A 22,662-nucleotide genomic window follows, 5' to 3' on the forward strand; every position below is an offset into this window, starting at 1 on the left:
GCTGAGGACTTATTTGCTTCTCTGTTTCACTGACTCCCACTGGTTTTCTCATATTTTTCTTATGGGAGATGACAGGAGATGACTCATGCCAAGTAGCAAAATGAGCCAGCATGCTAGCTCCGGTAAAACATTGTGTGGGGCAGTAAGGAACTAATAATAATAATGATTATAACAGTCACTGCTTCACTTAATTTACAAGTTTTATGTCCCAGCCAATGGGCTAAAGGCTTAGGTGTGTTACCTCAGTCACTTGTCTAAAGTTGGAACTATTTTTGTCTGGCTTAACAGATAAGAAACAATCATTCAATCCTATGAGAAAGGAACTATTTTTACTCCTATTTTCCAATTTAAAAAATGAAATTTGGAGAGGTCAAGTGGCTTGCCCAAGGTTACTTAGCCGATAAGGGGCACGGACAGAATTCCAGCTGTGGCACGTGATCTGACTCCAGAGCTCAGGCATAAAAATATTTCCTGTACTGCCTCTCAGGAGGTTAAATAAATTAGAGGTGGTAGAGTTTTGGTGACTGTCAGTCTCTTGTTGTCTCTAGCCCCTTTGTTTTATTAACCAGCTATAGATAACACATGTCCAGTAAGAATTCATAGGCTATATTGTCACAGACAAAAGAGAATGAGTTTTACAAGAAGACACCTGGGGCAGCATACATGATTGTCATAGCCATGACGATCCAATGAAGTGAATTTCCAAGCAATAAGTGTTCTGTGCTCACACCACCTTGCACCTGAAAGGCAGGGATTGCATTATTTGTATTCGATTAAATAAAAAAATATACAAAAACACTGGCTCAGTGCCTGGCAAAAAGTAGGCACTTAATTGCAAAATACTCTCATCTGTACCTTTATTTCCCTAATGCCTAACACAGTGCTTGGCGCATAGTAGGTGCTTAAAACATATTAGTTTTTTTTTTTTTAAACTAGTAGCACTTAGTACTCAATAAAATGACTATTTATTGAGGTTCCATGCTAAATATTTCAAGACAGTATCACTTCTGCCCCCTATACTCATTCAATGAAGTTGTGGTTAATAACCCCATTTAGCAATATGACTTCCCTTAACAGAAGGAAAAGCAGGCATATGGAGGTTAAATACTTAGGATACCGAGCTGTCAAGCTAGTAAGTGGCAGAGCCAGGGGTTTAAGTGAATGACTTATCAGAATCTCCTTTGATGGTCCCCATAGTGACCAGAGGAGATGAGTGTCATTCTCTAGGTGATCTGTGGGCCATAGCTTGAAGCTTGCTGCTTCTTAGACTCTTACTTATTTTTTAAAAAGTTTTGCCATCTTTGCTTTCTAATATATCTATGGTTAATTCAATCTAAATTAATGTTTGAAGCCATTGACAAGTTTCATTACTTAAATCATGCTCTCCCCCAATCTTCATATTATCTTGATGCTTCAGAAAGATGTACCATGTTTGTCCTGTGGCTTCCCATTCTCCTGGCAGACCACCAGGGACATGCGCATTCTAGGTTGAGCATGGGACTGCGGGAACCTGGGAAGCTTCCTGGGAGAAGTGAGTCTTGAACTAGAATTTAACTAGCTGGCAGAGGCAAAACTGGGACCTGGATCTTATAGCTCTTCTTCCATGCGTTCCCTGCTCCTTACCCCAAATCCTTTCACCCTTTATTCCTTGGTAATGGTAGAGCAGAGTGGAGGCTCAGTACAGAGCTTAGAATATATGAGGTTGTCAGTGGCAAATAAATGAATGAATAACTGGGTGGATGGATGAAGTCTGGTCAGTGATAGGTATCAGCATCCCCTTGGAAAGGCCAATGGCCCGAGAGAAGCCAAGGAGGGGCTTTATATTATGAAGGGCTCCCTGGAGGAGGAGGCTACAGCCACCAAGGACACCATAACCTTGCCACCTAAAACGTCTAGGTTTTAGGCTATTATTGATGCTGCTGTGATCACTAAATGTCAGTCAGTGAGGGAGCATCTTGTGCCACTAGAACTGGGCACTCATAATCAATTGGGAAGGTAATTTAGAGGGTCCTAGAGATTTTCTAGTCTCTTCTTCCCATTTTATAGATTGGGAAATTGAGGCATAGAGAGGGAAAACAAATGACCCAAGGCCGCATGGCTTGGTGGAACTGTTCATTGCATATTCAATAGCCATTTCTTGCTCCTTATTCCTTCTCAGCAGAGCCCCAATTTTGATTGGTATTGGGCATTCATGGTTTGATGGAAGACCTTACCCCTCTCTGTCCCTAGAGAATAAATCTTGGTTAGTTTGAGCCAATCACAATCATTTTATCCTCTTTGCCAGTGACTGGTTTGGGATGAGCATGTGATTGAATTCTAACCAACAAAACACGAAGTGAGGGGCTTTGGGGGAAGTTTTCCTCCATCTTAAAGAGCAATGACAGTAAGGGCTACACAATCTTAGTCTCCATGGTTTTAGAATTTGCTGGATGAGGACAGGGTGCTTGGTGTACTTGCAACCAAAAGAGTCACACTGAGGACAAATGCCGGCACACTGTGTACCAACCACGGTACACTGTGGTTGGTCAAGTTGCGTGATGAAAAGAACCTGAATCCATGGTGGTGTCACTGAGCCACTGAATTAACAAGTTCTGGAACTGTTCTACCTCTGGACTTCTTATCAAATGAGACAGCGAAATGTCCTTATTGTTTAAAATAGTTGACTTGAGCTTTCTATTATCAGTCACCCAATGCATCCTTATTGATACATATCACCAGGTAGGATCAGATTCCCAAATCAGTGTTTAGATGGCCCTTTGGAGTGGCTGGAGTGGTCTCTGAGACCACCAGGAAGCAACAGGGGAAGTAAAGAAGTGCTTGGGATTATCCACTGGGTTGCGTCTCGATTGCTCCTGTAGAATATTTGAGGCTCCCAGGAAGATCCCACAGTCTGGCCTTGGATTTGGACATAAACTTTGTAATCAGTAGAATTAGGGTTGGCTTCTATATTTTAATGTTAAATATGATTTTTACTTATTTATTTACTTATTTATTTTTGAGATAGCCCATGAGGCAGGAAACACAAAACAATGATTTTTACCCTCAAGGCTTTATTCTGTCACATAACATTAGTTGTGGCAGTTCCATAAAGACATTAAGGACTCGGACTCCTTACACATCTCTGATCCATTATTTTCAGGGTGTAGCCCTCACCCTCATGTCCAAGATGGCTGCCAGAGATCCACCATCACATCTATGTCCCAGACAGGCAAATAAAAAAGGTGGGAAGAATGTTACCCCTCTTTTGTTTAAAGGCTGCAATAAGATTTTATTGTTTTCTGAACTGCTCTTCCTCATCCCTTCTCCCCTCTTTTCTTTCTCCCTCATCCCCAAATGCCAACACAGGGTCTCCAAGTAGAGCCTCCTACATTTCAAGTTAGTCTTTTGATATGTAAGTGCTCAATAAATGTTTGTTTCTGATGATGAGGGGAACAAATGACTCCCTTTGCATTCCAGGTTCTGGGGCAGGGCTCACATTCCCCAATGCCTTGCAGAGCCAGGGAAGAAATGATAGAATGAATGTAACAGTTTGGTATAAGAAAAACGAGGAGTGGGCTAGGCGTGGTGGCTCCCTCCTGTAATCCCAGAACTGTGGGAGGCTGAGGTGGGTGGATCACCTGAGGTCAGGAGTTTGAGACCAGCCTGGCCAACATAGTGAAAGCCCATCTCTACTAAAAATACAAAAATTAGCTGGTCGTGGCAGCACATGCCTGTAGTCCCAGCTACTTGGGAGGCTGAGGCAGGAGAAATGATTGAATCTGGGAGGGGGAGGCTGTAGTGAGCAGAGATCGTACCACTGCACTCCAGCCTGGGCAACAAGAGCGAGATTCCATCTCAAAAAAGAAAAAAAAGAAAGAGAGAAAAATGAGGAGTGGTAGCAACCCTCCTGAAAGGAGGTATTGTTATTCAGCTGCTGCCAATTGTTGTCAAGAGGGACTACAAGTTCCATGTTATCAACTCTTCCATTATTCAACAGAAGCTGAAAATTTGTATTTTAATGTTAAATATGAGTTTTACTTATTTATCTTCTTATTTATTTTTGAGATAGAGTCTGGCTCTGTCACCCAGGACGGAGTGCAGTGGCACGATCTTGGCTCACTGCAACCTCTGCCTCCTGTGCTCAAGCAATCCTCCTCCTTCAGCCTCCCAAGTAGCTGGGACTACAGGTTCGTGCCCTTGTCTAATTCTTAATTTTTTTGTAGAGATGAGGTCTCAATATTCTCCAGGCTAGTCTCAAACTTCTGGACTCAAGTGATCCTCTTGCCTCAGCCGCCCAAAGTGCTGGGATTACAGGTGTAAGCCACTGCATCCAGCCTAAATATAATTTTTAAATGTTAGGCAACACTGTGTGTTTTTTGGGTTGAGAGTAAATCTTGAGGTCAAATGTTGTATTTGATTAGTTCAGCAGAATCTGGAATATAATGAGTACTCAATGTTTACTGAATAAATACATTAAAGCTTTCCAATGGCTTTTTTTCTCCCAGCAGATTGAATGAAACATGTGGAGCAACTGATGAAAGACAAAGGCACTCATGTCTTTGTTATATATTAATTGTTCTAGTGTTGTTTTATTTCTCTCTCTCAAACTAGAGGCTAAGCACTCAAAGACAGAGATCATATTATCTATCACATCAGCCTCTTCCTTTTTAAGGAGAGTTCCCCAAAGGTCTGTATTAGGCTTCTTCTTCTTCTTTTTTTTTTTTTTTGAGATGGAGTCTCGCTCTGTTGCCCAGGCTGGAGTGCAATGGCGTGATCTCACCTCACTGCAACCTCCATCTCCCAGGTTCAAGCGATTCTCCTGTCTCAGAGTCCCGAGTATTTGGGATTACAGGTGCCCCCACCACACCTAGCTAATTTTTGTGTTTTTAGTAGAGATGGGGTTTCAAGGCTGGTCTTGAACTCCTGACCTCAGGTGATCTGCCCTCCTTGGCCTCCCAGAGTGCTGGGATTACAGGCGTGAGCCACCACACCTGGCTTGAGGCTTCCTCTTATATCTCATTGGATAAAACAGTTATATTGTTGGAAATCTGGGAAATTTAGTCTTTTACTGAGTTATAGTTGTTCAGCTAAAAGCTGGAGTTCTTTTACCAATGAAGGAGGAAAGGATATTGGGAAGCTACTAGTAGTCTCTTCCACATGACCCTGAAAAGAAAACTATGGGATGCTGCAGTCAGCAGTCACTGAATTCCATGCTATAGTAAATAACGTGAATTGTAAAGTGTCAACACTAGAAATGGTTGCTCATTTTACAGGTAGGACATTTGAGGGACAGAGTAGTGAAGGGATTTATCCAGGGTCACATGATAAGAGAAGCTGTCCTTCTAACTCTGTCTTATACTTGATGTCTCGCCAAATCTTGTGAGTGTCTAAATCATAGCATTTATCCCTCATTGATTCCTTCCTGCCATCGTGAGGCACCCAGGCCCTCTTACCTTCTCACCACCTTCTAAACTTGGCACCATCTCACCCTTTGCCCCAATCAAGTCTTCACTAATGACTTTCTCAGTCCCTCCAGCCCACAGTTAGCTCATCATTTTCATCATAAGGAGCAACTAGTATTGATTGGTAGAGGCTTCCAGGGATGGTCTCTCATGGATAATTCTGAGGACTCAGTGAAAAAGAGTACTGAGATTGATTAATGAGGTTTACTGTGGTTGTTCAAGAAATGGTGCCTCTTGGGGCAAGAGTTCATCTGAACCCTGGCTTCTTTCCTGTAGGGGCTATGAAAAAGCCCCTTTCATGGTCTTACCCTACAAGGTATCTGGCATTCATGTAGAACAGCCCTGTTCCTACAAGCTAGGTGAACCTCCAGCCACACTGCAGCCATCTGGGATGGGAGTGGGCAGTGGTGTGACTTATCACATATCAGAAGTTCAAGGCCATCTATCACCAGGGCAGACCTATCTGATTCTGTCTTGCGTCAGACAGATAACTCTTATCACCACTCTACAAACCTCAGCATGTAAAAATAGACAGGATTAGGTTGTGACCAGTGCCCTGGAGTTACTGAGGCAGCCACATAGTGAGATTGTAATGACAGCTCTCTCACAGGCCAGATGCTAAATATATCTTCCCCACAGTTACAAGGACGGTGCCAGGGAGCACACCAGCTGCGTGATCCTTCCCGGTCACGAGGGGAGAGATCCTGAGGACTTTGCTCTCAGAGTCTATTCCTGAATCAGGCTCAAGCCCAGACCAAGAATAGATTCTCTGTGTCCTGGCTAGCTGTCCTACCTGTGGTCTCCAGATAGGATACCATATGTCACACCCTGACAAGCATGTAGGCAGCTGTGGAAGAGATGGCAGGACTCTTGGGCATGTCTTGAGAGAAGTCTTTGGGTCGGTAGGGCACATCTTCTACCTGCCTCATGAACCGTAGGAAAAGGAGGGAGCCTTGGGTTGGTGGTATTGGAGGGGAAAGGGCTCTGGGAGTACCCCATCTCCCCCTGCAAATCCACAGAAGCAGCCAATCTGATTCACTCCAAAGCAAATCCATGGTTGATGACTTAGATTTGGTCATATGTGCCCCTTCCTTCCCTAACACTTCATTTCTTGAATAGCATACAGCTATTTGCCAGCTTAGCTAAAATTTTAACTACACAAGTATAACATTAATGCATTTTTATTGTAAAAACCTTCAAACAGCACTTTGGGAGGCCGAGGTGGGCAGATCACCTGAGGTCAGGAGTTCGAGACCAACCTGGCTAACATGGTGAAACCCCGTTTCTACTAAAAATACAAAACATTAGCTCAGCATGGTAGCACACACCTGTAATCCCAGCTACTCAGGAGGCTGAGGCAGGAGAATCGCTTGAACCTGGCAGGCGGAGGTTGCAGTGAGCTGAGATCACACCATTGCACTCCAGCTTGGGCAACAAGAGTGAAACTCTGTCTCAAAAAAAAAAAAAAAAAAAAAGAACACTGGCTTTTTGGAGAATCCTTTCTCCTGATCCCCAGACAATTTTCTTTTTTGATTCAGCAGAGGGGGTGCTTCCCTGGACCTGCAGACAGGTTGACAATACCTAGGCCATGGCAGAAATGTCTCTGCTATATAATATCCTTTAACTCACTTAGTCAGTTTCATCACTGGGAAACATAAAACAACAAATTACTCTATAAAAGCTAAGAAAAGAATTTCTCTTCATCCTTTTCTAACGAAACATGCTTGCATAGGGTTACAGTGAACTGATCTTATATCAAATTCTGCTCAAAAGCAAACAGTGTTCTAGCAGAGGAAGACCAGGGTAAATCTCCCACTTGATGATAGCCAATGCAGGGAATGTTGGCTGGTACATTATCCAGGCGGAAGAATCATATCTCCTGGAAAGTGAAGTGGATCTTTAGTGAAGTGAAGAGAAAATATTTTAAGAGTCTCACTATTGATATAAGAAGAGATTGAGTTAAAAAATATATAAAAAGCATCCTGAGTTTGTTGAATGTAATTGGACTCTTGTAGACAATTCTAGAACCAACTTCATGCCATGTATGGATGCAAAACAAGGGCTGAAGTAACCCATAATCATCAGACTTTTGATAAATATAAGTGGGGCTGGTAGCATCTTAATTTTCTGGTATGTTACAGTAGAAAGAAGGTATTTCAGAGTTCCTGGTTGGAATCCAATTTCCAGTTCTTACTAACTATGTCACTCTGAGCCAATTACTTTCTCTGAGCTTTAGTGTCCCTCTTTGTAATACTACCTACCTGACAGGGTTGTTATGAAGATTTAAATAAAATCATACAGGCAAAATGTCAGGCATACAATATTGCTTCTACTACTACCACTACCTCTGCTACCACTACAAACACCATCGCTACCACCACCACCACTACTACCCCTGTTACTACTTCCACTGTTCCACCACCACTACCCCTACTGATACTACTACTACCGCTACTGCTATGATTTGTAATGCAAGAGACAAAGCAGGCTTCCCATTACTGTTAGCACTCTTCTGTTCCAGATGGAGGTATTTTAAACAAGGAAGACAAATCTTCTTTTCAATGAACTAGGAGGAAATAAAACCATAGACTCAAATTCCTTTTCCCTCTTGAAGACAAACTACCTTCCTTTGGGTTTTGGAAGGAACATCTGGCATGTCAATTGGTCTTACTGCTTTAGGCCAGACAGTGGAAATGTTGTCTGCATCTCCGCTGCCTGGCTCTGTAACTGTGTTTGGGATTTGAGGTCCTTGCAGGAGGCATGCAACATACCTATGCACTGTTCTCTTTGCAGGACTATGAATTTCAGTTTCTGTCTTCTAGGAAAAATTTATGATTTCCTCCCTAGTTCCCCCTCTCCTCTGAGTTCCTGAATGAAGACATTGCTTCCTTGACCACCTGCAGATGCTGTGGGGTACCATATAAAGTCTGCTCACATGGTGGGTGTGAGGACAGCAGTATGGCCAATGTGAAATTCTGTCTTTTGGCTCCCCTCTTCCCCAGCCAGAGGGGGCTTTCTTCACTGATGAGTAAAGTGATGCTAAAAACAGTGCTTCTAATTTTTTTTTTTTTTTCTGAGACAGAGTCTCACTCTGTTGCCCAGGCTGGAGTGCAGTGGCGTGATCTTGGCTCACTGCAACCTCCGCCTCCTGGGTTCAAAAGATTCTCCTGGCTGGGCGTGGTGGCTCATGCCTGTAATCCCAACACTTTGGGAGGCCGAGGTGGGCAGATCAAGAGGTCAGGAGATCAAGACCATCCTGGCCCACATGGTGAAACCCCGTCTCTACTAAGAACACAAAAATCAGCTGGGCGTGTAATCCCAGCTACTCGGGAAGCTGAGGTAGGAGAATCGCTTGAACCAGGGAGTTGGAGGTTGCAGTGAGCTGAGATCATGCCACAGAACTCCAACCTGGAGACAGAACGAGACTCTGTCTCAAAAAAACAAAACAAAACAAAACAAAAAAAAACAAAGATTCTCCTGCCCCAGCCACCTGAGTAGCTGGAACTACAGGCACCTGCCACCACGACTGGCTAATTTTTGTATTTTTAGTAGAGACAGGGTTTCACCACATTGGCCAGGCTGGAGTGCGTCTAATTTTTAAGAAATGCTGCTATACCTTCCTTCTTCAAAAACATGTTTTCCTTTTGAAAATTGTATTGCACTCTCATTATGAAAAATATAGATAAACAAAAAGGAAAATAAAACTAACTACAATCAACAGTGTATCATCAGTATTAACAAACAATGTGGATGCTTTCAACCCCTTTCCTGTACATATTTATACACTTTATTCTCAAACTGGAATGTGATCACAATCCGTTCCAGTTTGGAATGGATTGGAAAGCCAATCACCAATGGCTTTCCACATCTTTCAGTACTCATCTTCAACATCATATTTATTTATTTATTTTTTGAGACGGAGTCTCGCTCTGTTGACCCAGCTGTAGTGCAGTGGCCCAATCTCAGCTCACTGCAAGCTCCGCCTCCTGGGTGTACACCATTCTCCTGCCTCAGCTTCCCAAGTAGCTGGGACTACAGGCGCACGCGACCAAGCCCAGACAATTTTTTGTATTTTTAGTAGAGACGGGGTTTCACCATGTTAGCCAGCATGGTCTTGGTCTCCTGACCTCGTGACCTGCCTGCCTCAGCCTCCCAAAGTGCTGGGATTACAGGTGTGAGCCACCGCGCCCGGCCTTCAACATCATTTTTAATGGCTCATAGAATTCTATGTTATGGGACATCATCATTTACTAGTTTATTTACCCGATTTCCTGTTATTGGACATTTGGGTTGTATAAACTTTTTCCACCATTACTAATAATGCTGTGGCAATTAATAGCCTTTGCACTCATCCATGATTTTTTTCCCCAGGGCTTATCAGATGATTTTTCTGGAAAGGGTGTACATATTTTAAAGGTTAAAAAAACTCATGTCCCTAAATGGCCTTCCCAGAAAGACTGTCAATTTGCACTATATGTGACAGCATCTCATACTTTTTAAGGTGCTGTCTCAGTGGCTTCTCAGCATGGCCCTGTGTGATAAGCAAGGCAGATATGATGACTTATCTTTCGGAAACTGAAAAAACTAAAGTGCAAACAGATCCCCCCAGGGAATGTAACAAAGTGAGTTGCCATAGAGAGACACTGAATCTGATAAAACAATGAAACGCCGGGAGACAGTTGACAAAACAAAAAGCTATGGTAGCTGCTCTGAAGCTCCTGAGAGAAATTAGATCTCAGGGACAATTGTCTGTTAAGTGTTTGGCAATCAAATCATGTCATCGGCATGCAGGAGAAAGCATACCTTTCTGTATTCTGTTGTGAGAGCAAGCACTTGAGGAGCCAGGAGTCCAGCTCATCCACGATTCCAGAGTGGATAAGTGATTTAGACAAGGCCACTCAGAGAGTTAGTGGCCGACTCAGAATGGAAAGCCAGGTATCCTGACTCCTAGACCAGTGCTCTCTGACAAACAATGTGCGTCTCCAAGACACCTGGGCTGTGGCCATTGACCAAGTCACTCAAACTTCAGTAGTTGTCTAGACTAGAGCAGTGACCTGGGGATCTTATTAAAATGTAGATTCTGATCCAGTCTGTCTGGAGAGGGGCCTGAGGTTATGCCTTTCTAGCAAGTTCCCAGGTGATTCCTATGGTCCAAACCACTCTTAGAGTAGCAAGAAGCTAGAGAATGGCTCAGGTTAAAGACAAAGCAAGTGACCTAGATAAAGACAGGGCTTATTGGCAAATAATACAGCATTTTAAATGCTGATGATGGAAAAGGTGTTCTTGGTTGTTATGAGTCTTAAAATAAAGGTCTTGTCCCTCTTCTGCCATAAACACCCTGACATGAGACCAACTCAACAAGCCAAAGGAAAGCCTAGGGCCTTGGTGGCAGAGCGCGGTTTGAATACACCCACCAACAGCACAATTGGCCCCTTCATTATGTGGAAGAAGCCGCAGCAAGGCAGCCAGAATAAAAACCACTTTGTTTAACATTCCAAAGGCGTTCCCAGTGTCCCCCAGAGTCCTCATTAATTACCTGGAGAATTACCAAGGGGTTCTTGGACAGGATGAGAGCCTCCTTCCCCTGCAACTCACCACCCTTATGACACTCGGATGACGAAAAACAGCCCTTGATGAGGAGAGAAGAGGAACGGAGCCAGGGCACAGAAGAAGGGCATTGACCTGTGAGATTTCCAAGGCACAGACATGGCTTGCTCTTTCTCAAACAGAGGCAAAGGATGCCGGTGCTGTTGACAGTCCTGAGCATGAATCTTTGGGACTGCAAATGGTAAAGATTTTCAACACTTGGGGAGTAGGCCAGGGAGGGGTGTTTGGTGCCATGGAGGAGTGATGGGACTGGGCCCAGGCAGGGCTCAGCCTGGGGCCAGGGAAGGACCATTGTGCATACTCACTGTTTCTTTGGATTTGGAACCAGGAAATGCTGGCATTAAAGCTAGAACAACGGAGTCACAGGAAAAGATCTTAGAGGTTGCATAATCCTGACATTTTAAAACCAAGTTCCCTGGAGCTCTACAGAGTCTATGTGAAGGTGTTTTAGGGACTGCCATTTAGTGTGAGGTCTATGAGGATGTGGGACTGGTCTCCCATTCTGGCATCCCTTTGTATCTGTCTTATACATTGGGACTGTAAATGTGATTGATTTCTGTAAAGGTTCTTGCACTTAAAAATTGCTCTTCTGGCCCAGTACAGTGGCTCATGCCTGTAATCCCAGCACTTTCAGAGGCTGAGGCAGGAGGATCACTTGGTCCTGGGAGTTTGAGACCAGCCTGGGCAATATAGTGAGACCACATCTCTACCAACAATTTAAAAAAAAAATAGCCAAGCATGGTGGTGGGCGCCTGTAGTCCCAGCTACTCAGGAGGCTGAGTGGGAGACTTGCTTGAGCCTGGGAAGCAGAGGTTACAGTGAGCTAGGATCATGCCTCTGCATGCTAGCCTGGGTGACAGAGTAAAACACTGTCTCAAAAAAAAAAATAAAATAAAAAAATAAAAATTGCTGTTCTTTTCTGACCTGTTTGTTTTATAGCTCAGGAAAGAATGATGACTTTTTAAAGACTCACAACTCATTCATGACATAACACCATGCGTTCTCCCTGACAGGGTGTGGTGATACCAAGGTATTCTAGGTTAAACAAGACCCTAAACACCATGTTAGATTCTTTCCCCTTAGAGCAGACTACTTGTTTTGCTTCATTTTTGCAGTTTCGACCCCTCCAAAACTCAAGCTAGTGTCCAGATTTCCAATATTCCAGTGACACTATGGTGTGGAAAGAGGACTGGCCTCAGGTCTGGTAGAGGGAGTTGCCTGTGTGGTGTGATGTGTGTGGGCCTCAGCCAGACCCCAGTAAATTCTTACCTAACTGGAATTCCCACTATGGGTTAGGCCAGCAGTTTTCAAATGAACTTAGGTGCCAGTGTAGCTGAGGAAAGAATTCTTGAGTGACTTAATTCCATCACACAAATGAGAAGCAACTTACCAAGTATGAAAGCTAACTGTATGATAAGCACACAGTAGAACATCGTAAATTACACATACTATGTTAGTTGCTAAGACTAGTTGCACATATTTTGGCTGTCTGTATCCTTTGATAAGGCATGGTCACATAACATGTTTTAGACAAAGAAATCTAAGTGGAAGCTTTCAAAGTCAGTGTATGATCATCTTCATCCCCTTCCCTATGGTGCTGTATTCGTGAAAGTCCACCAGGAGGTGGAGTCTCTGTTTGCTGGAGTCCCAGGGTTGCTATGAGGGGTACAACCCTTCTGCCAACCCACATCAAACATACAGTGTGGACAAGAAATACGTTTTTGTTTGTTTAAGTTATATTTTGGAATTTTGTTACCACAGCAAAACCTAGCCTATCCTAACTGATACAGACATTTATCAAAAATAAACCAATGAGCTGTTAAATGGGACATTGTAGATTTTGTCATAACCTTTCCTTCTCTTCTCTTCCCTTCCCTTCCCTTCCCTTTCCTTTCCTTCTCAGTCAGTCTTGCTCTGTCACATGGGCCGGAGTGCAGTGGCATGATCTCAGGTCATTGCAACCTCTGCCTCCTGGGTTAAAGCAATTCTCCTGCCTCAGCCTCCCGAGTAGCTGGGGCTACAGGCCTGCACCACCACGGCCAGCCAATTTTTGTATTTTTAGTAAAGACAGGGTTTCACCATGTTGGTTGGTCTCGAACTCCTGACCTCAAGTGATCCACCCACCTTGGCTTCCCAAAGTGCTATATGACTCATCTCTAAGTCTGGAAGTCTTGTACCAAAGAGCTATGTGATTGGAGAATTTAAAACTGTATAGGAAAAATATATATATTAAATGGACAACGATTACAGATGAACTGATGAAAGCTTATAATCTTACATGCATTAAAACAGACCACAAAGATGGTGCAACATATAATGACAAAATCAATATTTGACGCATGATAAATTAGTATCAGTGGAGTCTGAACCATTAATTTCTATTTATCATCTTTATCCAAGAAGACCTTTTGGGGATTATTCTCCTTCACATGCTAAGAGGCTTCTTTTTTCTGAGTCTGGTCGTCTATTTCAGACTCCATGTCTTTCTCATTTAATGACAAGAGGTGGCAGGCATCCATCTCCTTTAGTCCTTATTGGTACCAGAGAACGAAAATAATTTGGATTTTTGAGATTGAAATTATTTTGTGCAACCCATATTTAATTTTTCTCTCAAACTGTCTTATAGCTATACAACCCTAGCTCTGTTCGTGCTAATGTCATACTTGCTTTTTATCTGGCTTTCAGCTAACTCATTGCCAATACTAGTTCCATTTTCACACATTTGTATGGCTCCAAATAATTGAATCAGTCCCTAAGTCTTAATTCTAAATTTCTGAGAGAGATAGAAAGAGAATCAGATTGGCCCAGCTTGGGTCAGGTGTTTACAACTATAATTGATTATAGTCGGCGGAGGATCACATGGCACATAAAGAGCAGGATGAAGGACATTAGGACTCTTAGGCACAGAGGAACTTGTATTCTTAGCAGGAAATGTTGCTGGTTTCCAAAAAAGATTTTACAGAAGCAAAAGACATATTCTTGAATTCTATGTGAGGGATTGGAAGATGCTATTGTTTCATTTGTTACTTGCTTATTCTGTTGACTTTTAGCATTCACTAGTGGAAAGCAGCCATGCATGCCAAAAATATAAGAAAAATTCATTGGACAACTTTAAGTAACATGTTATCCACCAACTAATTTTTGCATAAAAAAAGATTTTTAAAAAGTATTTTCATGGCCTAACACTTTGGGTTGGCCTGTAGAGTATCATGAAGCACTGAGTTAGATAAAAAAGGAAGAGCATTATCTTCATAAGCCCCAAGTGATCATGAGTGTAGGGATAAAGCTGAGGCTCTGATCCTTTGTTATTCATTAGAATCATCAGGGGAACTGAAAACAAGATAATATCTTCACACAGTCACCAGAATGGCTTAACAATAAAATTGATGATAGCAAATGTTGGTGAAGATGTGGAATAACTGGAACTCTCACACAATTCTAGTGTAGGGGGTATAATTTGTACAGTCACTTTAGGTAACTGTTTCACAATATCTGCTAAAGAAGAATGTAGGCATATGCAGTCACCTGAAATTCCATTCCCAAGTATTTATTCAAAAGAAATGCATGTAAGATGTTCATCAAAATATATCTACTGGAATATATACCATTTGTAATAGTCCCAAGCTGGAAACTACCCAAATGTCCATCAACAGTGGAGCAGATACACAAATTGTGGTGTATTCACACAATGGAATATTACACTGCAGTAAGAGTGAAAAAACTATGACCACACCAAACAATGTGGATGAATCTCACAGACAGTTTTTGGCAAAAGAAATCAGATGTAAAATAGGACATTTTGTATATTCTATTTATATAAGGTACAAAAAGAGACAAAAGTAATCTATATATTGGAAATCAGGGTAATGATTATCTTTGGTGTGAGTTTTAGGTTCTGGAGATCTTTTGTTTCTTGATCTAGATTCATGAGTATGAAAATTCATTAATGTGTACATTTATAATTCACTTTTCTGTATATATGTTATGCTTTATCTTAGTCTGGGCTGCTCTAACAAACTACTTTAGACAGGGTAGTTTTTAAACAATAGAAATTTATTTCTTACAGTTCTGGGGGCTGAGAAGTCTAAGATCAGGGTGCTGACAGATTCAGTATTGGTGAGGGCCTGTTCCTCATAAATGCCTTTTCTGTGTCTTCACAGGGACAAAGGGGCAAACAGCTCCCTTAGGCCTCTTTTATAGGGTTACTGTCTTAGTCCATTTATTGTTGCCTAAGGCTGGGTAATTTGTAAAGAAAAGAAGTTTATTTGGCTCACAGTTCTACAGGCTGTACAAGAAACCATGGCACCAGCATCTGCATCTGGTGAGGCCTCAAGTTGCTTCCACTCCTGGGGGAAGGCGAAGGGGAGCCAGTATGTGCAGAGATCACATGGTGAGAGAGGAAGCAAGAGAGAGGGGGAGGGGCCAGGCTCTTTTTAACCATCAGCTCTTGTGGTACCTAATAGAGTGAGAACCCTATGACCTAAACACCTCCCATTAGGCCCCACCTCTAACACTGGGGATCAAGTTTCAACATTAGATTTTGGGGGACAAACATCCAAACTATAACAGTGATTAAGCCCATTCATTAGGGCTCTGCCCTCATGATTTAATCACTTCTAAAGGCCCCACCTCTTAATACTGTCACATTAGTGATTACATTTCAACATATTAATTTTATGGGGACACATTCAGACCATACTTCCATAGCATACTTTGATAAAAATCTTTTAAAAAATTAGTGATGTCTGGATGCCACTCTAGACAGATTGAATCCTCTGTGGGGATGTGAAGCCCAGATACAATACTTTACAAAGCCCCCCAGGCAATCTTCATGCACAGCAAGAGGTGAGAACGGCTGGTCTAGTGGAAGGAGTCTGGGAACAGGGAAACCTGGATTTAGATTCTGACTCTGTTGCCAAATTATGGAGTGGCTACGGGCAAATCACCTCCTGCTCTGGGCCTTGGTTACCAGGGGACTTAGCAGATGACTGATTCCTACCAGCCCTATAAGACATTACCATGACTCTTAGTCTAACAGATTAGTTGACATTAATAGGTTCTGAGGGGATATGATGGTTCAATTTTATGTGTCAGCTTCACTGGGCTAAGGGATGCCTAGATAGCGAGTAAGATATTATTTCTAGGTGTGTCATATGCTATTCTCTTCCAGAAGAGAATAGCATTTGAACTGGTAAATTGAGCAAAGTAAATAGCTCTCAACCAATGTGGGTGTGGGGCAGGAGAATAGAATCTGGAGGCTGTTTCACACTGAGTTCCTAGAACTAAATTGAAAGGAAAACCCTAACTTTCCACACCTAAATAACAAGAGGAGGAGAGCCCACTCCCTTTGACTTTTTCTGTGTGGCAGATGGGAGACTGGCTGTCCACAACAAATCATACTAAGTGGGCATCAGGTCTTTGTTTGCAACTTTGTAACTTCACTCCAGCCTCTAAATGGTTGCTGTCCACAACCAGTCAGACTGATTGCCGGCTACCACTTCAGTTACATGAGATGAGCATGAAGTGGCTAATGGGAAACCTCTAGTGGGTATTTGAACCCAGGAAGATTCTGTATCTGGGTCCTTGGGCTGCTGCTGCTCGGGTCTGTTCCCACACCGTGGAATGTACTTTCATTTTTCAGTAAATCCCTGCTTTCATTCTTTTATTGCTTCATTCATTCTTTGCTTTGCTGGGCGTTTTGTCCAATTCTTTGTTCAACACACCAAGAACCTAAACAACTTGCAGTCACAACCCTGTATCGGTGACAAGTGGGCATCATCCAATCCACTGAGGGCCTGAATAGAACAAAAAGGTGGGAGAAGGGCAAATTTGCTTTCCCTTCTTCTGCTGAGATGTACATGTCTCCTGCCCTTGGACATTAGAGCTCCTGGGTCTCCGTTTTCAGACTGAGACTAGGACTTACACTTTCCCTGATGCCATCCCCTCAATTCTCAGGTCTTTGGATTCAAACTGAATTACAATATTGGCTTTCCTGGTTCTCCAGCTTGCTGATGGCAGATGGTGGGACTTCACGGCCTCCATAATCACGTGAGCCAATTCCTAAAACAAATCTCTAAAATATTAAATACATCTATATATATTTTACTGGTTCCGCTTATCTAAGAACCTTGAATAATATGGGGAGGATATGATGAAAAAACAGATTTGTTGTGGAGGTGTGTGTGAGGATTATACTCTTGCTGTTTACTGGCCCAGCAACACAATGGCATGTTTAGGCTGGGTGGTGTCAGAATGAGAGATGTACAGAGGACATGGGAACCTATCTTAGTTTCATTCACAATTTTTCCTGGAGGTGGAGCCAAGTGGAAATTAAATTCACTTTTTTTCAGTTCAACTGCATTATCCCTTTGGAACAGGCTATGAATAACCCAGGAAATTAAGTTGGAAAAAAATCAGAGCTTGGTGGAATACTATAGATCATTTGATTCAGGAGTTCACAACCATTTTAATGATATCTCCTCTACTTTTCTCCAATTAAATTTATTGCAGGACTCAAATTTATACCTAAATAACAAAGATGAATGGATTCGCAGGAAGTTAGAATTTTCATTTTAGTGAAGAATATTTCTTGACAAATCTCTAGTATCATAGAACAACTTATATGGGACAAATTTCCAATTTTATAATTGGGCAATTGAAGTTCAAAGAGGAGAAATGACTTGCCTCAGTCACATATTAACTAGTGATAGAGACAGAAACAAACCTTAATGTCCTGACTCAGCGATTCTTTTACTCATTCAGCAAGCATCTGCTGAGCCTCTACAAGTTCCTAGTACTGTGCCAGGCTTGGGGGATCTGATGGTGAACAAGCTACAGTGAGTCCTGCATCTGTTTCTTGTGACTAGGGTCTAAACTGATGTCTGTCACCTTCGTCTGTGATTATCCCACGGGCAGAGTCTGGCTTTCCATAGTAACCCTTGGAATGGCATCTATGGCACTCGGTACAGTGGGACTCTGCAGAGACTCTCCTCTCTGAAGATGGGATGGGGATAATTCAAGAAAAGCTTGGCTGCAGGAGGTGTTGATGTGTGGGAATGGCACCATTCCAGGTTGTCCATCACTGAAGGGTGTTACGCAGGCTGGGCACCAATACCAAGACATGGTTGAGCTGTACAGAGAGCTCCAAGTGACCACAGCAGGGCAGCGCTCTTGGATCCAGGGTCATAGTATTTGGTTCTCTCCTGTACTCAGTGGATGCTTCCAAAGTATGACAATGTGAGTTGTGCAGTGTAGCATAGCAGGTAATGGCGCTGTCTTTGGAGTTACTTGGTTTGCAGCCTGGGTCTCTGTTTTTTGGCTGTTTGGTCTTAGGACATGTATGTTGCCTCTCTCAATCTCATCTGTAAAATGATGACAATGGTTTTGCCTCATGGGGTTACTGTGAGGCCTAAATGAAATAAGCCATTCCTGGGACACAGAAAGTTAGCTATTCATTCAATAAATCTTTATTGTGGGCCTACTATGTGCCAGGTCCTCAGGATCTCATGATGAACAGAGTCTCTGCCTTCATGGGACTTATATTTTAGTAAGGAAGAAACACAGCAAACAAATAAATCATAACAATAATAGCTAGCATGTATTAAACATTTTCTATGTGCCAGTCACTGCTCTAAGTATTTTCATGAATTATTCTATTTTTGTCCTCACAAAAATCCCTTGAGCTACATACAATTATTACCTGCTTACAGATAGGAAGCGGAAGCTCAGGGAGTTAGTAATTTGTCCCAGATCACAAAGCTAGAAAATGTTGAAGCCAGGCCTTGGATCCCCACAGACAATTAGACATCAAAGCTTGCTTTTAAGTGTTAGGAAGAAAATAAAGCCAGGAAAGAGGAGAGGCTGAGGGGTGTACCTATAGCGGGTAAGGGAGGCTAGGGAAGGACTCTGAGATGGTGACATGAAGCTGGGAAGGTCATAGTAGGCCGAGGGAGGGGCTGATGCAGAGAATTTGAGGCAGGAATGAGCTAGACGTGTGGAGCTGCAGGAAGGTCAGTCTAGCTGGGTGCAGTGGCTCACGCCTGTAATCTCAGCTACTCAAGAGGCTGAGGCAGGAGGATCACTTGAGCCCAGGAGTTTGAGACCAGCTTGGGCAACATAGCAAGACCCTGTCTCAAAACAAACAAACAAACAAACAAACAAACAAAAAGAAGGCCAGTCTAGTCAAGCTAGTGACCAAAAGGAGAAGGGTATGAGAGGTTGAAAAGTTGTTAATATTGATTATTTTAACTGCTAGTAGTTTACAGCCACTATAATTATAGGTCTTGCTTCTCCCTTTAGCCTGTGAGGCAGGAACCTATTTGAGTGTGCCCACAGGGCCCAGCTCTATGCTGTGGTCATAGCAGGTATTTAATATCTTTTTTTTTGTTGTTGTTGATTAGATTTTCAATCTAATTGGGAAAAACATGGGCCGTGCTGAAAGCAAGAGAAGGCTTTGCATCCTGACCCTGTCAGGCTAGCATGCGTGGGCAGCTCACTTTCTCTCTCTGAATCTGCTTCCTCGTTTGTCAAATGCAGAAAGGTCACATTTCCCTTTATAGAATTTTGTCAGGATTAAGAGAGATAATGTGTATATAAAATAGCCACTGCATTGTAGACAATCAATAATGATTCCTTCTTAACCCTTCTCCTTCTCCTAATGCTATGATCTCTTATCCTTAGAACCACCCACTAATCACTCCCAAGACTTTTCTCTTTTAATTCCATGAATGGCTTGAAAAACTGAACCATCCTGACTTCCCAGATGATGTCCATGGACAAAGGTGTCCTCTCCCCTCATTGTCTGGGTTCCGTGGAAGCTTGGCATCAACACACCCTTAGCCAGTCCTTGCTCCAGGTGTCCTTTGCAGGGACCACCTTGACAGCAAGCTAAGATTTCAGAACTGTGCATTACTTCAGAGGTCCCACTCAGCCCACAGATGCCAGCCAACTCAGGCCCAGGAGGGAATTGGGGGGACCTCCCTCTAAGAGGAGAGCCAGGCTGCAGCCCTCCCCTGCTGGCTGGGAGCCCACCAAGGTGGGCAGTATAATTTACCTTCCCCTCCCAAGTGGTTCCTCATAAGAGACCTTGTGTTTCCTCTGCTAGACGTAGGATTCTGATGTTAGCTCTGGGTCAGTTCTTTGATGATAACATTACCCAGGACACCCTCAAATGGGAGGCTACCTCTTTCACCATTGGTCAGTCCCACTTCCAGTCACTAAAGGAATGTAGGCCTTTTCCTTCTTTAGTCTGTGACCTAAGAACTAAAACATGGTTCCTTGTTCCTCCATCCCCCTTAAACTTGTTTTGCAGTGAATCATCTAAAGCATATGACCCAGGGTTAAATTTTACAACCTTGTGAGGAATTTCAGGGTATATGTGATGTGCAGGAAGGCAATTTGCAGGCATGCTCCAAAATCTAGCTTGGCCCAGCTGTATGCATTGTACTCATTTCCCAGTCTGGCCAGCGAGTTTGCTTAGCCCCAGCTTTTGGTGAAACTGAGTCTTCTGTGGCTGGAACTCAAGTCCAGGTCTTCTGCAGTCACTAAGTGCTATTGGTTCCTTCTCCTGGATTCTATACTCACTCACTTGGAAATCTGTAATATTTCCTCCACCAAGGCCACCTTAAGTCAGGGGAGTATTTTACTGATATTCAGTATCTCCCCTTCTCACTCAACTTAAAAATAGTTATCTTTTCTACAGGCAGGTACCCACTTACTCCCAGACATACTTTTTTCTTTTACATCTTCACTCAAAGAATTTTTGTTTATAAAGTAGTTATATATTAAGATTATTGTTAGTCTCAGCAAAAACAGGAAAGATACACAGTGTTAATTGAACCTGACTACTTCCCAGGTCATATAGTAGTTGCTGGAATTAAATTAATTTTTTGATGAATATATAAGGTTACATATTTTGCAGAAATCCAACCCAATCCTTAGTGTGTACGTCTCAGCTAAGATGCTTTCAGCTTTATCACTTGCAAGTACTTCTGTCTTTTTTGAGATAAGGTCTTTTTCTGTTCCCCAGCCTGGAGCACAGTGGCATAATTATAGCTCACTGCAGCCTCCAACACCTGGGCTCAAGCAATCCTGCTGCCTGAGCCTCATGAGTAACTGAGACTACAGGCATATGCCACCATGCCTGGCTATTTTCTTTTCTTTTTTTCTTTTTTTTTTTTTTTTTTTTTTTAGTAGAGACAGTGTCTCACTGTGTTGCCCAGGTTTGTCTTGAACTCCTGGGCTCATGTTATCCTCCTGCCTTGGCCTTCCAAGGTGCTGGGATTACAGACGTGAGCCACAATGCCCAGCCAACTTTCGAGTACTTCTGTAGGAAGGCAGGAGACCCTTTTTCATAGTCCTTTCAAATGGAAGAGGTGGTAACTGGCTAAGGAGCAGAAAGAGGTAACAGTAATGAAGGCAGAGCTTGTGCTACAATTTGATTAAAGCTTCAACCTTATTTATCATCCACCAGCTTAACTGTAAGAGGGCAAGTGGGGTACTGCAGTGCCCTGTGCTGTGTGGCCTTCTAGTGTTCTAGCTGCAGGCCCAGTGCACTGGCAACTGTCACACTGACCAACATAGACCAATATAGAATCCTCTAGCTTGGCAGGCTCTGGAGACAGAGGCTGTGGCCTTTTAAACTTTGCATACCCATTGCCTGGACTTGGTACATAATTGGTGCTCAATAAGTATTTGTTCAATGAATGAACAAATCAAGATGTGGACTATATATATAAATGCTATAGGAATTTTAGAAGAGATATTATTGTGGACTTTCTCTAGACCTTGAACCTGAGATCGCTGTGCAATAAATTACTGGGTAGGAAACAACCTGCAAAAACCACAACTTAGAGTAGAAGCTGCCAGCATTCCTTTGAGAAGATGGACATAGTGGGTCACCTTGGTTTATGAAAAGTTGCTCAAATGGTGTCTCCTAGTTAAACAAATATAAGCAGACACCTATTGGTCTGGGAGAAAGATGTAATGGGGACTTATTTTCTTTTGTGGCTTAATAGCAACTGTTTCTCCCCTTGGTTTGCAGTGTGCAGAAGTTGGGTTGACTTGCATAAGAGGCTCAGGATTTTTCTGGGTAGGAAAGTACAGAAGCACAGGCTCTTTTTATGGAGTTTGGAAGTGAGAGGAACGTCATGAGTGTATCCTGGGGTAGCCAGGACCTCGGAATGATTGGCAGAAAATTACTCTAATGTGTTCAGAGTGGGAGTTACTGTGGGGGAAAAGGGTGTCTGGCTTTGTGACTTGGGCTTATCACAAACCCTAATGATGGTTGTGGGAGCCACCAGCATCAAGCTCTGGGCACATGACACAGCACATAGGTGTGATTAGAGGAGCTGAAACCTGCAAACTGGGTCAGGATCTGGGCCAAGGACATAACCACAGGGCAGACAAATATCCTAAGCTAGCAAAGGCAGAGCTTCAACAGCATGAGGCAACAAGAAGCAATGACAGTAATGACCAGATTAGATTTTTAAGTTGTTATTTCATTTGACAAAAAGAAGTCCCTGGAATTCTTATATAATTTTGAGAGAACAGAAAGAGGGAAACATAGTTCTAATAGGAACATACAGGACCTTCAAAGCGTGAACTGAAAAACAAA

General features: G+C 42.8%; 1 long non-coding RNA gene across 1 annotated transcript in view; it reads left to right on the plus strand.

Annotated features, from left to right (window-relative positions):
* Positions 1 to 9,566: 9,566 nt before the first annotated feature.
* The window catches only part of LOC103887651, a 32,189-nt gene continuing 19,093 nt past the window's right edge, over positions 9,567 to 22,662 (plus strand). Inside the window, exon 1 of the long non-coding RNA XR_002524373.2 lies at positions 9,567 to 11,229. This is a non-coding gene — a long non-coding RNA (uncharacterized LOC103887651). The remainder of the gene's footprint in view (positions 11,230 to 22,662) is intronic.

The sequence above is a fragment of the Papio anubis genome, chromosome 11 (assembly GCF_008728515.1).
Source record: "Papio anubis isolate 15944 chromosome 11, Panubis1.0, whole genome shotgun sequence".
NCBI classification, from domain to species: Eukaryota; Metazoa; Chordata; class Mammalia; order Primates; family Cercopithecidae; genus Papio; species Papio anubis.